This window comes from Paramisgurnus dabryanus, chromosome 8 (genome assembly GCF_030506205.2).
Source record: "Paramisgurnus dabryanus chromosome 8, PD_genome_1.1, whole genome shotgun sequence".
Lineage (NCBI taxonomy): Eukaryota > Metazoa > Chordata > Actinopteri > Cypriniformes > Cobitidae > Paramisgurnus > Paramisgurnus dabryanus.
The window spans coordinates 14,727,773-14,745,020 of NC_133344.1; the positions used below are offsets into that span (position 1 = coordinate 14,727,773).

The following is a 17,248-nucleotide window of genomic DNA, read 5'->3' on the forward strand; positions in this document are numbered from 1 at the left end:
ATTGCTGTGCGGCTGGAGAAGGCCTTCGTCTTTCTATCACATGTCAGGACAGAGATAGGGAAAACTAAAGGGACATCAGGCACCCCATTTTATCTTAAAATATTTATGACTGCTGACGTAGTGGGAACCCAACACATATCAGTTACCAGTGCTGTTTGCAGATGAGGGCTGGTGTGATCCCTGACGTTGAGGCAGAGGTCGGGGTGCTCTCTCAGATGGAGGGGGAGGGCGGGCTGGGCCCGAAGGCTTTGGTGGTTGAGGAGCCCACCGTTTCTTGGTTGATATTTGGGGACTCGCAGCAAAGAGAGCTTTGTTCCAGCAAATACCAGTTTCTCCATTTTCTCTAAAAAGCAGAGAAGTGGTGATGTTGGAGAGAGGGAGAGAGAGTGTGACGACATCAGCTGTGATTCTGGTATTCCTGAAGGCTGGGAGGGAGTGTTATCATTCCTTCTCTCGTCGTTATCAACAGAAACGTCCTTGGGTGTTGATTCACAATCCAGCTGTAGCGAGGTCTGTGGGCAGGGCTCAGCGTGAGCTGTGTCTGTGAACAGTAGTTGTTGTGACTGCTGAGTTTTGTCCTTGTCATCTGAATGTCCATCCAGGTGCTGGTGATGCATGGAGAAAAATATATTGTCTTTAAGCAACCTAGCACCTAGTTTGTTTGGGTGGATACCATCTGTGTTAAAAGTTGCCTTTGACTCCAGAAGATATTGAAATTGTCAATGTAATTCATTCCTCTCATAGTGCAGGTTTTTTGCAGCCATGAATTTAAACTTAGTAGCAGAGAAAACATATTTGTTCCTCGGGCTGGGAGAGGTCCACTGATGAAAGATTGAACTTTCAGTCTTCCAAGTGTTTCAAAAAGTTCATTGAAATCCCCCTTAAGGAGCTCAGACTGCTCTTTCCGAATATCATTCTTTCCCACATGTATGACCATCCGACTGACAGACTTATGTTTCATCAGAATGTTGCAAAGTTCCTTGTTAACATCAGAAACCATTGCCCGAGGAAAACAGTATGTACGGGTAGCCTTGCTTCCAAAGTTTCTGATAATATTGTCACCCACTATCAGCGTGCTTGCCTCAACTGCTGTCTGAGCGGAGCGCCGCTGCCTGTATGATATTGAGCGTCTGTTAGCTCTGTAAGCTACTGGCTGATGTGATCTGTGTCCATTAACATTTGGGGATTCTTCACCCAAACGCATTAGTGCTTCAAATCTATTTTCAAGCCGTACAGGGGGTGGTAGAATACCAATATTGGCTACTCGAGTTGTACCCATATCTGGGGTAGATGATGCTAATGCAGCAATTTGTGACACTCGTGACAGTCAAATAACTTGAGCACTTTTGGGTCTCGCACCCTGTTTATGCCATCGGTTTGTGTCCTCAATTACTTTAGGTTTCTCTGAGCTCACTATGACCTGTTTAAAAACATTAGGTTCACAGGACTTTATGAGAAGGACCACGATGAAGCTCCGCTGTATGTTCTGGCAGGGTCGGCAGCGCCACAAGTAACTTTGTTTCGAGAACTGCAATCTTTTGTAAAAGTCTGTGGCAGTTTGAGCAGCAGGTGGATTGAGATCCAAAAGAAGGCATTTTATCTTCTTTTCTTCTGATTGAGTGTGGGCAGCTGTGTTGTCCTGTTTTAGGATTTTCAGCTGCCGGCAATAGCAGACTGGTAGACTGCTATGACAAAAACCCCAAGTTGTTGAATATTCCAAATATCAATATGGTTCCAGGAATTTGTAGTTTTAGTTTGAGTGCGCAATTGTTTAGTTGAAGCGCTGTGCTGAACTGCTGGTAATTGAATCAAAAGATAAAAGCGAAAAAGCAAAAGTGCAAAGCACAGAGCGCAAGTAAAAGCGTCCGAACAGTAGTGAAGCAGGAAGTATTATGTTTAATATTACATACAAATAAGAATAGTCAGTTTTTTTATTTGGTGTAATGAAATATGTTTACGCGGTTTAAGGTTCAAAATCACATTATTTTACATCACATACCGTACATTATTGTTGCTCATGTTGAATCGTGTTGATTTGTACAAAGCTCATTGTTCTGAAAAGCGTGGCGTGCTTTGAATGGCCAGTTATCTCCTGCAGTGTGACTGGCTGAATACCTCAAGCTTGTGACAGTAATAACATGCCCCTGTGGCGCGTTTCAATAAGGAGGTTCAACCAACTGAGTTAAAACTTGAACTCTGAGTTGACTTACTCTGAGAGAGGAAACTCAGAGTTTTCGGTTACAGAACATCTGATCTGAGTTAGTTCAATCAACTCTGAGTAGGTTGACTCTAGGTTGAGTTAAGTGCGTGCAGAGCCACAATGAAAAGCCATCATCAATGGAGCTCTGATATTACGATTCACCATGGCAACAGCACGTGACAAAGAGGTCTTAATCCTCTTTATTACTAAAACTGAAAGTGGTGCTGCAAGTTTACAGTAACTACAAACATATATTTAAAAAAAGTGTTTTTGTTGGAAATTTGTTGTTGGAAATTACTACTCCAGTAAATGCATAGGCTACATTTAATTTTTTATCACGGTTAATATATAAGAAGAAAATAAACTGAGGACTGTCATTATACCTTATATTAATTTTCATGCAGATGTAATCCCATGGACAAAAGGAATATGACAGCAGCAAAAAAAATAAATTAGGCATAAGACTTTGGCATAAATTGATATGAACTTTACAAATGTTTGTCATGAATAAAACTAAAATACGCTAATTCGGTATTTGAACTCAGATCGCCAACATTACGTCTGCCCAAACCACTGCACAAGGCACTACCCACTAGACCAGCGGCTCTGATGAGTGCTTTTATTAGAAATATGAAGGCAACTATTCGGAAGTAAGCGCAAGGCCACAAAGGCTGATATTAGTCACTTAAGGATATTTATCTAAAATGACTTCAAAGAAAAATAATACCGCTCACATAAATGCACGTGGATATGACAAAAATCCACTCAGGGTCTCAAAATCCTCTCGTGACATAAATGTAACTTCCTACAAATGAATGCAACATCATCATCTACTACAGGATCCTCTATAAAAGCACATGCCATTTAAGTCACTTAGACCAGGGGTCCCCAACCTTTTTTACACAGCAGACCGCTTTCAGCTTTAAAAAAATTTCGGGGACAGGGGTTTGAGGTTTGGGGAGGGCGCTGAGTTGCTGTTCAACGGAAGAAAGATCAAACAACCATGGATTGGGAAAATTAATAATTGCTTTATTTATAGTATATTTTATATAGACGTGTAAAACCATATTTTGGCGGATAGTTTTTTTTACTTTCATTGTTTCAGTTTGCCTGCCCATTTAGTCTTAATAATTAACGGTAAACGAAATTGGCTTGCTTCTCGAAGGCAGCTCTAATCTTGGTCGAGCTCGAGCCCCAAGTTCAAGTAACAGAACGGAAGAAAAATGCAGTGAAGGAGGAGAGATGCCAGAAGAATTTCGGCTGGGTGCGGAGGCACGGAGACTCCCCTTTACCATATAATGAGGATTGACACAGGACAGTTTAGTTTCCTTTTAAACCTACGTTAAAAGTGTAGCCATTAAAATATTATTACTGCAGGAAAAGAGTTTATTTTGATCATGGTGCCACGATCTCTGGATAATTCTGAAGTTGTTTTACAGAAGAATAAAATAGTTAGCCTACTTTTCAGTCACACAGTTGAACGTCTCCGCGTATTTACATGATTTGCAACGTTCATTTGCAAATTATTCATTAAGTCATACCTCTGCAATTCTTTGATCGATTGTGTTTTAAAAGTACTGTATGCTCAAACTCTGACAGCAATGTGATCGCCACTGCACTGTTAGAGATAAAGAGAGACCGCGAGAAAGTGCGGCTCTGTACAAAAGTGGAAATGATTTGTTATTTCAAGTAGGCTCTTAAAGTACAAAATACCTGATTAAGCAATTACGTAGCTATTATAAAAAAAATTTTCAGGACGTTCTTGCGACCCAGTGGCAACTTGTCCACTACCCGGTACTGGGTTGTGGCCCAGTGGTTGGGGACCTCTGACTTAGACGGTCTCTGCACCTAAATATATGATAGGTTTACAAGTCATTTTAATTTACGGTTTCATTTTTATTATATTTTTGTGTAATATATAAACATATAAAGTAGTAAGTTAAAATTACTTGCACTGGAAATTTGATTATAACTTAAAGACAGCTAAAAAATGTTTTACAGTGTACATAATACAAATGTACGCAATGAATGAATGTAATAAATTAACTAACGAATAATAGTTAAACACCACTATTCGTTTAAAAAAGGGGAGGAGACTGACACAAACTCAGAGTTTATAGAATAAAACCTGCTCCCGACCAGGTTATGTTCACAGAGTAAGTTATCCAGGAAACAGACTCTAACAGACTCTACCTCTCCTTCTGAAACAGGCTTGACTTACCCCAATGTCTCAGGTTTAACTTACCTCCCTTTTTAAAACAGAAAACTCAGAGTTTCCCTCATTTCAGGGTTAACATACTCCGAGTTTTCACTTAACCACCTTTCTGAAAAGGGCCCCTGTTTAGCTCCCAAAACACAGCGTCTCTACGACATAGGTGGTGGCAACAATGCAATAGCGAGAATAAGTTACGCCCTCTTTTTTGCCTATACATGTGGACGGTGTAATATCAAATCTTCACATACAGTGATGTAGATAATAGAGGTGAGTTTGAATGAGGCACTTTAGAAAGGCATGAATGAGAAAGCATATCTTTTTGGGTTTGAGACTTTAATCTCTGTGACTTTACAGATCTTTATGCACAAACAGCTTTTAACACTCCAAAGACAAACATCAGATCTTGTGTAAATCACCCTGCTCTTATAAGAGCTTTAGTAAAAGAGCTTCATGTGTAGACAGACTACAGCATTCATAATGTAGTCTTGTTTGTGGGTTTGTGAGTTTATTGTTATTTATCTCGTGATTTTATAGGATGGTTACTGTGGGAAGTTTCAGTGTGATGAATTCTATCTGGAGACATCTGCAGCTGTTTACTTTGTTCTGACAGCACAAGCTGCAATTCAAAACACAAAGGAGTTTGAGTCGGTGAGTGACTGATGTGTGCTTTTATATGACACGCTGAAATAAAAAAGTGCTGAATTCTTCATCTGATTCATGTAAAGACCAATGACATTAAATCGATCTCATTTGCACATCACGTGATAATTCAGTGGTTGATAATAAGAGATGTAAAAAGATGTTTGATGTGTTTATGTAAAAGCATCTAAAATACTTTGAATAACTGATTTAATTGAGTCTGATATTAGTTGATTCTTTGATATGATCATGATAAAAAAAATTTACGACCAGTTTATCATATTATTGTATTAGTATTTCACACGTCAAAGAGATCTTCTTTGAACCTATCTTTGGGTTTTACTCATGTTTTGTAATCATCTGTTTGTTCTGCTGTAGAGATTTTCCTTTCACGACTTCAGTTATGTCTTTAACATCATTGCCCATCTGAACTACAACAGAAGCCACTACAACCAGATGACGACCGGTTTAAAGGTTAAAAGCATATCTCTGTTACAGTAATACAAACAGATCTGAGATCATTGTTACAGTGTCTCTCTCAAGTAGATGATGTGTAATGTCTCCAGCTTCTTTTAGTAATGTGAAGTTTTGTTGGGTTCAAATCTATATGAATGAGTAACATTATGTGGATGTTTATTATTGTCAATGCTCCTATATGGTGTGATAAACATGAGCTTATGAAACATGATCACTACAAGTCATTTCAGATGAAGGTAAATGTGCCACATTCAGGAAATATCAACTTTCTGTGATGTTAACTGTTCATAATTAAAAATGTCCTCTTTCTCTGTAGGACGACCCAAGTACATTTCAGGTGTGCAACATTTATTTATTTTAATCATAAATTATTTCAAGGAAACTTTATGTCAACTAAGTACTAGTAGACTGTTAAGTGGTAGGGGTTAGAGTTAGTAGAATAAGGCTGCGTCTCATTTCTCTGTCTTACCCCTCGGTTTTGTGCGTTCATGTGAGGTGACGTGGTTTCTCAATTCTCAGTTTGATCAAGGGCTAGGGCCACGGCGTAGGGATACATAGCCCTTGAAATGAAGTGTGATAAGGACCACGCTTGAAAGAGAGGGGTAAACGTTAAAGTAGGAATTTATCAGGAGATCAGGCATCAAGATCTTTTATGGCTGGACGTCGAACTGTCAAGGAGTTGCACAAATGAAAGTAACTTTATTTTCGGCAGTTTAATTGAGATTATATTATGACACTCATATTTTATGATAGCCTACTATTAATAAAATGTTCAAGCGGGTTTAATTGTAATGTTTTTGTTTTGAATCGCTAGTTAAGGCGCTTGCTAGCAGCAAAGTTATGCGTTATTTGTTGAGCTCAGCTCAGGCAATCGATACCACAAGCTGAGACGACGGCATCTTCTTTGTTTATGTCAACGCTTGTCTCTTTACGTAGCAGCCAGTTAGCAACAAGGTATGGTGACACCAACCGTAATCGAGTGGTGTCTCATTTTTTAGACAAACGATCTGTCTTACCCCTTCCCCTTCACTTTCGAGGGGCAAGGGGAAGACAAAGGGGAAGGGGTAAGACAGAGAAATGAGATATGGCCCTAAGTTGACATGTAATTGCAAAGTTACTTTTAGTCAGTCAAATATTGCTGTTTGTATGCATGAAAATGAGGAAATGTTGTTGTTCTCTTGCACACAGACCACAGTCAGGGTGGAGTTTGTAGTTCTGCCCAGTCGATTGCTGATTATTTGCACGGGTGCTGGAGGCGGACTGATCTTACTCATTATCATATTAGTTGTACTGCTGAAGGTAAGAACCATCTGGGAAGCACACATGGGTCGTTCTATGAAAATGGTGGCTTTCCGGTCCCAGCCCCAACCACCAGGAAAAACACTTAAAATTGTCAGATAATGACACAAAATATATGTGTTTTTGTTTTAATTGAAGTGTTTTATTATTAATAAAACATATGTAAGACAGTTATATTGCAAACCATTTTTTCTATATATTGTAGAACACGGTCATTACCATGAAATTGGCTTGTCCCTTGGGTCAGGAGTCGTGGTTTAGTGACATATTTTGAGTTAAAAAAAATTTTATTCTCTCTCTTTAAATGTCATAATACAAAGGGAAGTAGTACAGTTATTTAGAAGACTACTTAAAAAACTAAAATATCAACTAAATATTATAAATAATTTACAGGGAATACCTGTCCCCAAATTTCATGTCACTGGTGTTACAATTTATAAAAAACAACACTTTGAAAAAATCAACATCCTTGCCAACTTCTTCCTGGGTCAAACATTTATTGTAGGCATGGCTGTTTTGAAAAGCACATTTTAGCAATTTGATAAATAATTTGATAATTTCATGCGAGGACTTAAGATGTGTCACTGGTGTTACTACAGTTTATAGTAAGGGGAAAGGAAATTTTATTAATATAGTTTTTAGAAGAACAATGTCGCACACCCGTTAGTTCCAGTTAGGTGCGTTGGATGAAGAGACAATGAAGTCCACCAAACATATATAAAAAAGGGATATCCCGCACACGAATAACTTGCAAAATATAAAAAATATTTATTGCGACGTTTCGATCACAAGATCTTCCTCAGGTATATGAACATGAGTATGGTATCACACAGTATTTAAAAAATACATAGACCAATCACATGGGACAATAGTCACCGACTAATCACACAACCTCAATATCATACACAAATCAGAAACAGTCTATAATGACAAGAGAAAATCTGAAACTGTGAATAAATAAGCATAATGCAAAATTCCATCAACAATTTTAAAAAACACCAATTTTTTTCAAGATTATAACATCACATTGAAAAGGGCTTCATCATTTAAACCAAGAGGCGATAATGTTTGTAGAGTGAAAATCCAAAATAATTCACATCTCTGTAGGAGCATGTCAATGTCTCCGCCTCTCGGTGGCATAGTCACTTTTTCTATCCCACAAAAACTAAGAGAAGAGACATCATGACTCATGGCCATAAAGTGTGCCGCAACCGGGTAGTTAATGTCTTTTCTTCGAATAGAGCTCTTGTGTTCACTAATTCTTTTTTTCAATTGGCGCGTAGTTTTACCAACATAGCCCAAACTAGTGTGCGGGATATCCCTTTTTTATATATTAATATATTTTTTCAAATTGCATGATTAAGTGATTTATTTACAATTTAAGAAGTGTAGTTTGAGCTACTGTAGCCGCAATCTTAGATATGCCATTGTGTCTGCAGATTTGTCACGCGTGTTATCGTCACTGGTGTTACTGTTGCTGCTTTCATAAGTAAGCATTTTAAGGATATCATCATTCAATTTTGATCACTCAACCTCAATGCCTGTTTAAAGTAAATTATGACTTTATTTATATATTTTACAATTTCTTAATATTACATTAACTTTTTCTGTCTTTGATTATGTATGCAAATAAAATAGTCAAAATACATTCTGGGAAGCCTGATTTGTCATCTAAAATATAGGTAACATCAGTGACAAAAAAAGCAGCACAAGCTTTTTTAATGTAATGTAGCACAATATTTTAATGTAATATAGTAAAAATATAAAAATACATTAAGCTGTCATTTAAGTTGATTTATAATGTTAAGAGGTTAACTATTATCTGACTATAAGTTTTGGTATAAAAAAAAGAATTAAATTTTTAAAAAGTTGTCTGTTCAAAAAGCCACCATTTTCATAGAATGACCCACATCAAGGTGATCCTCTCATGCACAACTTTGATGAAAATAGAAAGGAACAATGGATGATGGAGAGAAAAGGCGCAGTGGTGGAGAGATGAACAGCCGTGATACAGAGAAGAAGACAGGTGATAAAGAAGAGTTTGATAGTAATGGAGCGATGGAAGTGATGAAAAGCAGTGATAGAGAGATAAAGAGCAGTGATGTAAAGATAAGGGAAAGTGATGAAGGTGTAGATCAGGGATGGGCAACTTCAGTCGTGGAGGGCCGGTGTCCTGCAGAGTTTAGCTCCAACTTGCCTCACCCCACCTGCATATGTTATTAGTATGCCTAGTAGGACCTTAATTGGCTGCTTCAGGTGCAGTGGCGGCGTTTCACGAAAACCTAGGGAATAGCAAAAATTCTTCGTACAAGAAGGCCATTCTCAAATCGAATCTATGAAACCACATTATATCCATATGTGTACATACTCCACCAACCTGTACAAAATCATACTATGATTGCACGGATGTACACTTACTGACAACAATATGGAAGCAATACAAATGAAAAACAAAAATAGAAATCATGGTTGTTTAAAATGCTTTTCAAATGTTGTCATTCTTAACTAAGTGCAACTCCAGCAACAGATAAACTAAAACAAGATAATATCAAAACATACTGGAACATCCCTTCACAAATCTTGTCATGACAGCCGCCAATAAACACTTATAAAAACACAATAAAGACTAACCAACTAAGACTAAAACACTAAATAAAACTCTTAGTAAAACAGGGCTAAATGCAAAAACAAGTCCTACTTTTTGTCGTCGTGCCGTTTTTATTCCACAAGTCGCCATATTCAAAAACGCGCGCAAAATAATTAATACAATTCACTTCGACTGCACTAGTTTCCCAGTGTAAGAGAACATGTTTGAGAACAAATAATTTTACTTCTGGAATAATGTATGCAATATGCATTGCGCGAGTGTGGGGGAGAACCGTGAGTCTGTTTGAATGTTAAAACAAAAAAAAGGAGTTTACTAGCGAAAATAAAGATTATAACAACAGCGGTCATCATGAAACCTCCTGCAAGGACTTCAAGCTGCGCTGCAAGAACGACAGGTTGATGACATCAAAGTACCGCGAGGGTGAGGCGAGAAATCATCGGAAGAGTTTGCTTTCAAACCGCTCTCGCGGCACGTTGATGTCATCCACATGTCGGTTCCTGTATTATAGCATGAAGTCAAGCACACGCGTAAATCATCCATATTAGTGATGTACCAATGTTCAGATATGTTCTACTGAAAAATATTTAACATTATTTTTAATGAGCTTCATTATAGCCTGTTGATTTCTGGTGTTTTGTCTGAATGCTGGATTTAATAGAGGAACTATATTGTATGGCGGAACAGCACTTTTGGGAGTACTTCAACTCGCCTGAAAAATCCGCTCCCCTTCTCCCTCTCATTATGGGAGAGGGAGGGTGTTACTGCGCCGAGTCAAAGTACTCCCAAAAGTGCTGTTCCGCCATACAATATAGTTCCTCTTTTAAATCCGCTTAGAAAAGCGCTACGTTTTATTTTGTACCACCAAATTTGGTCGTGTAACTACTCGTCTTAAATAGGAAAAACGTTGATGTGTTTGGTCACTTCTAACTTTATCTCTGAGTGGTACCATTGAATGAATGGGGCTAAGCTAAATGCTATCGAAGTGTCGCAGCGCGCTCCAGTGCTTACGTGCACGCACACAGATGATAGAGGGATGTATCAACTCTTCTTAGTTAAGGTAATAACATATTTTAATATTGAAAATGAGTAGACTATTCCTTTAAATCCTCCTTAATTCACAAAAAATTTTAGGCAGAAGAAAATAATGGGGAAAATTAGAAAACACATTTAATACATGATGCTAAACAATATATATATATATATATATATATATATATATATATATATATATATATATATATATATATATATATATATATATATATATATATATATATATATATATATATATAGTGATATATGAAAACCAGAGTAGATGTACTGTACTTGAATCACTGCACCATGGCCACAGATCCGGGTGTTATGACAGTGAGACATGGTTTTCTGATCGAGGCTGAATATTTGCTGTGCACTGGTTATAGCTTTTATTTTTTAACATATTCACTTGTAAAATATAATCTTATATCTGTGATGCTTAACTAACATAAGTTAACACTTGTATGCAATTGTCAAAAATAGGATTATGAGAAAAAAAAGATTTGTGTGAATAATTAAAATACTGCCCAAAAACTGTTATATAGAATAAATACAGTATCATACAGCAATTTTTAAAAGTACAATAAATTACTGTATATAATGTTTGAAGTCACAGAAAATGCAATGCGAATTAAAGTTATTTACTGTACAAATAGTTTTCAGTTTTATACTGGGTGATATACTCTACAGTAAATAACTGTAAAATGTACAAAAATGTTTAACAGTGTATGATAAATAAATCAAACGTTGCTCCCTCTTAGCACTTATAAAACATAATAAAAACTTTAAAAACGTATAAACTAAATGTGTTTTGCTGTACATACCTGTAGTTCTGTTGGCTGTGGAAGACGATATAAAAAAATGCTTTTATAGATTAGCATCTTATAGCTTCTTACTTTATAACCACACCCCTAATCCCCTTTATAAAAGAGGAAACTGACAATAATTGTTGATGCAAACATTTTGACATTTTTAAACCTTGATAAAATCTACCTGAAGACATAAGGACAGAAATAAAGAAATAATAAGAAGATAACGGTATTTACTGTACATTTACATCTACCCAACAGTCTTATGTTTTTATGCTCTTTTAATAAAGAAATTTGATTTCTGTTTTTAATACTGTGAAAAGTCTCGCAAAACGGGCACTTTAATTGTAATTGAGTTAAATAACGTATCACCTTTTTTGTTTATGTATTTTTGCACAAGATTATAAATGAACATATTAAAAGTATATCCTAATAAAAAAATTGCTTTGTTGATTCTTAATCATCTCAGTATTGAACTAAACTACATGAACTCGAGAAGACATTGACACTTTAATCCAAAATGACTTAAATGAGTTACATTGCATCTACAATATACATTGTTTATCAGCATGTCCTTCAAATTTAACCCATGTTGCTAGCACCAAAAATTTATTTCTCCATTATTTACATAAATATTACATAAAATATTAGTCAGTCATAGACTACACATATAGTTTAAAAGAATGTTAAACGATCCCAAACGAGGCATAAGGGTCTTATCTAGCGAATTGATTGTCATTTTTGACAAGAAAAATTAAAAATATACACTTTTAAACCACAACTTCTCGTCTAGATCCGGTCGTGATGCGCCAGCATGACCCCACGCAATACGTCATGACGTCAAGAGGTCACAGATGACGAACGCGAAACTCAAGTGTGTTGAAAGAAGACCGTTCCTACGTTGTTGTATGTCAACTGATACTAATTAATGTCTTTGTGTCAGTTTATTGTTTACAATGGTCCGCAAATGTGCGTTTTATATATGTAACACGTGACCTCCCTACGTCACTACGCATTTACGTTAGGTCGCGCTCGAAAAGTTGTGGTTTAAAAGAGCATTTTTTTTTTTCTTGTCAAAAATGACAATTGTTTCGCTAGATAAGACCCTAATGCCTCGTTTGGGATTGTTTATAGTCCTTTGAAACTCGGTTGAAAAAAACTGTTAAGTGTTGAGTTAAGTATTAAATGTTGGGCTCTATTAAAGTCCATTCAAATGAGAAAAATCCTGCAATGTTTTCCTCAAAAAACATAATGTCTTCTCGACTGAACAAAGAAAGATATCAACATTTTGGATGACATGGTGGTGAGTAAATTATCTGGATTTTTCTTTTAAGAAAATTGAATGTTCCTTTAAGTACTCCTCCATTCTCCTGTGTTCAGACAAACAGAAAGTCTCACTACAAACAGTGTTCTGCCAAGAGCTCAATGTATTGGTGAGAGGAAGTGAAGAATCAATCTACAAATCTCCAAAAAAAAAAAAAAAATCTACAAAAACATAGGTTAAAGTTAACTCTCTCACTGAATGTTTATCTTTTTGTTTTATTATGCACAATTATATGTTGTAACATTATCAGTGCAAATCTTTCTTAACTATCTAAGCTTATCTTACCAAAATCTAAGCTCATAAAAAAACTGCTTATTTCCTGCTAAGGACATTTTGCAACATTTCTCAATTTAAAGGTCATTTTATGCTAAATTGTGTCTTTATCTTATTTAAACCTTTACTTTTACTATGATAAAAACAGATCAAATATATCAGGTTGAATAAAATAGTTACAAAAATTTGTAGTTAATTATAATACTGAACTCATTAAATAAATGCAGTTGCAACACAGTATAGATGATGTATAAAATGCATGATTACCCAACAGAAATAGACAAATAGGGGTGCGCGGGGCAAAAACGCAGGGTTATTTTTAACACGGACTGTTTACATTGTTTTCATGCTGCCAAAAAATGGTCTCCCTCAAATTATGGAAAGGTTTAATGTTTTTCAATAGAGCTATTGATGAAAGAGTGTTTTGTGGCATGTAAGTAAATTGTTTCATCATATGTTTTTTTTCTTGGTTTCTGAGTTGAGTGTGTAAGATACCAAAACCAATGTTATGTCATATTAATCAGTGTCTTACTAATTGTTGAAATGAACATTAACAAAGATTAATCAATGCTGTATAAGTTCAGTTCATTATTAGTTCATGTTTACTAAATTAGTTAACTAATGTTAACTAATGAACTTTATTGTAAAGTGTTATTGAGTTTTTTTTTTACAGAAGTGCAAATGTTACAACTCCACCCCATAGGTGTAACTTTGCAGGCAAATATTTCAATACTATTTTGTCTATAGGTATCTGGTACCTGCACTATTCATCCCTCATTTAACCATAGTTCAATTAAAATGGATACAAATGTCTAAATTGGTGAGAAAAAGCAGCACTATTATGAAAAAAAAAACATTTTTATATGTGACCCAGTCTGTAAAAACCATACTAAAGTCTCGAAATCAAATTCTGAGATAATTAAAGTCAAAGTCTGATTTTGACATGACTTTATTCAATCAATGTTAAAGATATAGGGCCCTATTTTAACGATCTAAGCGCATCGTCCAAAGCGCGTGGTGCACGGTCTAAATGGGCGTGTCCGATGCCACTTTTGTTAATTTAACGACGGGAAAAATAGTTTGTGTGCCGAGCGCATGGTCGAAAAGGGTTGTACATATTTTCCTAATGAGTAATGGGTGTGTTTTGGGCGTAACGTGCAATAAATCCCCTTTAAAAGCCCTTTGCGCTGGTGCTGTGCGTAATCCCAATTTAGATGACAGACTTTGTTAACTGAAAAACTAAGCGGGGGAAGAAGATCCCCAGTTTAAGAATAATGTTAAAAATGGGTTGTTTTTTATTATTTAAAAAAAATTATTATTAAAACCTTCAAAAGCCTTTTTCTTCCAATCATAGAAGTACAAATAGCAGGCTTTTAATTGCTGTAAATGTATTGATATCCTACATAATCAATGTAATCTCATAAAATAATTTGCTAATATGCAAGAAAAGGTTTGTACTGTACTCTAAAAATACAAACAAGAGATAAAGGATTTATAAACGTGCAGAGAGCTGACACGTTTCAGCACTCGGAAAGCGCCATATGTTTTTTTTTTTACAAAGCATTACTTAAAATCTTACCATATCCACAGGTACAGTGTCATCATGTACAATAAATCCTTAAGATAGCATTTAAAACATTTAAAAATAGACGCATTTGTTTAAAGCAAGACATTTATTTACTTACCAGGCTGCAGGTGAAGCAGCTCTTTTTGTCTTCTAACGTCTCATAATTAGTCCTCATTTATGTCCAAGAGACTCAATAATAATCTTTTACATTCAATCCTTTAATCTTTCATATTTAAAAGCGTTTTTGTGCTGCTGCGCATTCATGTATGTGATAAACAAACCCGCGTTGTCCTCCCGTGTATTGGCGCATATTACTAATGCACTCTTTAAATAAATAAAAAACATATTGCGCCATTGACTTTAGACCAGGTTTTTGTTGGTCAATGGCGTAGTCTATTTTAGTTGCCTAAAAATAGCAACGCGCCAACAATGCGCCTGAACACACCTCGTTTTCAGACCAGAACACCCATGGGCGCAAAAAGGGGCGCAAATGCATTTGCTATTTAAACAACGTGGCGCTAAACGTGAAAATGATAATTGCGCAGGGTGGAAACTAGCAAAAGACACTTGCGTCACACATTGCGCTGCATTGCGCCGGGTGTAAGATAGAGTCCATAAACAATTTTCGATAAGACAGGCAAATTTATATTATTGGCAGCCACCAATCATTTGTGTTCTGCCAATTTAAAACAATGGTAAGAATTATGCTAATGTAGCAGTTTTCATATTGTTGTTGCTGATGGGTAGGGGCGGACTGGTCAAAAAGAAAAGCCCTGGCCACAGACGCAGCGAGATGCTGCACAGAAATATTCGCAAAGAAGGGAGCAGGTCAGTCAAGTTACCAGTAAAAGCACAGATCTATACATTGATGATTACATGTTTTAAAGTCAGGTGCTAGCATGATGAGTTGCTTTGTGAGGTCCTTACCGGGGAAACTCCTATACTGCAGCTCCGAACGCATCAGGCAGATCACTAGTTTATTAGTCAATTAGCAGGTCATTTTCAATAAGTCCTGCTATTCATGCAACCACAGCGAAACATCAAGGGTGATATGTTAAGTTTATCATTTCAAAAAATCATGCCTTTTATGTTCATTTCACCTTTTAATTTGCAACTCTTAAAAAGGTCTTTTATCATGCACACAACATCGTTTTCAAAAAACTTGTCATTTACATCAACCCACATAAATACGCTGTCGAGTGCCACAATTACTATGCCAAACCTATGGGCGGCAATGTAGGGAGCGGAATAAAGCCACGCAAGCCAATCAAAATCCTCATAATCTACACCAACAATCAACACAAGCGACTTCCTGTTACAGTACTTTCATATGACGCTTATTGTGATGTTTCAGAACCTAAAACCCCGTTTCTCCCAATTGACATGGCAACACATAAACGGGGTTATCAGAAATCTCCACTTTGGCCAGAGGTTTTAGAAATAATCATTTTCAGTGATAAAAACAGGGGGTTTTGTGTATTGTATACCTACAGTATAGACATAGACTGCATCTTTACAACTCATTATTAAGATAGATTACTTGTTGGTCAGTCCCCTTTTCTATATTTTAAAGGAACAGTATGTAAGAAATGTATATCAAACTGAAAAAAAACCATATGATTAAAAAATGTAATTACATGCCACCAAAACACTCTTTCATCAATAACTCTATTGAAAAACATTATACATTTCCATAAATTTGCGGGAGACCATCTTTTGGCAGCGTGAAAACAATATGAGAAAACCAACTCGCTCAATGTAAACAGTCCGTGTTACAAATAACCAAGGCTTTGAACCAGTTCACGGAACGAAAACGAAAACGAAAACCAGAAACTTTAAAAATATATATGTTCTGGAACAGAAACGTTCATTTAAAATAATGGTAACCGGTTAATACCGCTAGTTTTTAGTTTTTTTGACAAAATTTCTGTGCCATTCTCGATGAAGTTCACTTCCGGTCGTCGTTGACTCATCGGAGAAATGAGAAGCTTGCCACCAGCAAGTAGCCTACTCAAGCCCAAGTCTCTAATGCTCAATCATAAGAGGTAAATAGGCAACCAAGTATCTCAAGATGTTTGTTTTTTACTAATTAGTGGTGTAACGGATCATAGTTGATCCTTGATCGTACAGATCACGACTCATGGTTCGGCTCGCATGCAATTCGCCGATTAATACGCAAATTTAAATAGGGTGAAAGTTGATCATTTGTACATGTTTCAAAGGCTTGCAAATGTTAACACTATAGTGATCTTAAACAATTTAACCGCTAAAAGACGCTAAAATGAGCAATTTTCTGTACGCACATGCAAAGCACTGAAAAACAACATAAATATCACTTTATGTGGAGCAACTTTTTATGCTGCAACTTCTTCCAGAAGCGCCGTTTGATATTCATATGTGTGTGTGTGTGCTTGTGTTTAACTGGACTCAACAAATGTAGGCATGTCAGAAATATGCTGCTTACATAATGTAGCCTTTTTTAATGTTTGATGACAAGATAGAGACTTAAGGAAAAAGAATAATAATTTAAGTTTAATGTCCTAATGATCAGCCTACTTATTTGTATGTCCCACAGCTGACATGGAACGTTATTAACCGGTCCAGGAACTTAATTTTTTTGTTCTAACTGGTTCAGGAACGTTAATTTAAGGGTTGAACTGGAAACGTTAAAACACTGTTTCTGTTCTGAACGAACCAATTAGGGAAAAAATCTGGTTCAAAGCCCTGCAAATAACCCCACGTTAGTTTTTGCTAATCATGCAGTTTATACATCGTCTATATTGTACATAAAACTGTAAGGGG

General features: G+C 36.2%; 1 protein-coding gene across 1 annotated transcript in view; it reads left to right on the top strand.

The window, feature by feature from the left end:
* The window catches only part of LOC135770805 (integrin alpha-M-like), a 164,361-nt gene extending 157,530 nt beyond the window's left edge, over positions 1–6,831 (top strand). Inside the window, exons 27-29 of the transcript XR_010542775.1 lie at positions 4,950–5,063; positions 5,433–5,868; positions 6,720–6,831. The gene's annotated coding sequence lies outside the window, so the exon portion shown is untranslated. The remainder of the gene's footprint in view (positions 1–4,949; positions 5,064–5,432; positions 5,869–6,719) is intronic.
* The last annotated feature ends 10,417 nt before the right edge of the window (positions 6,832–17,248 follow it).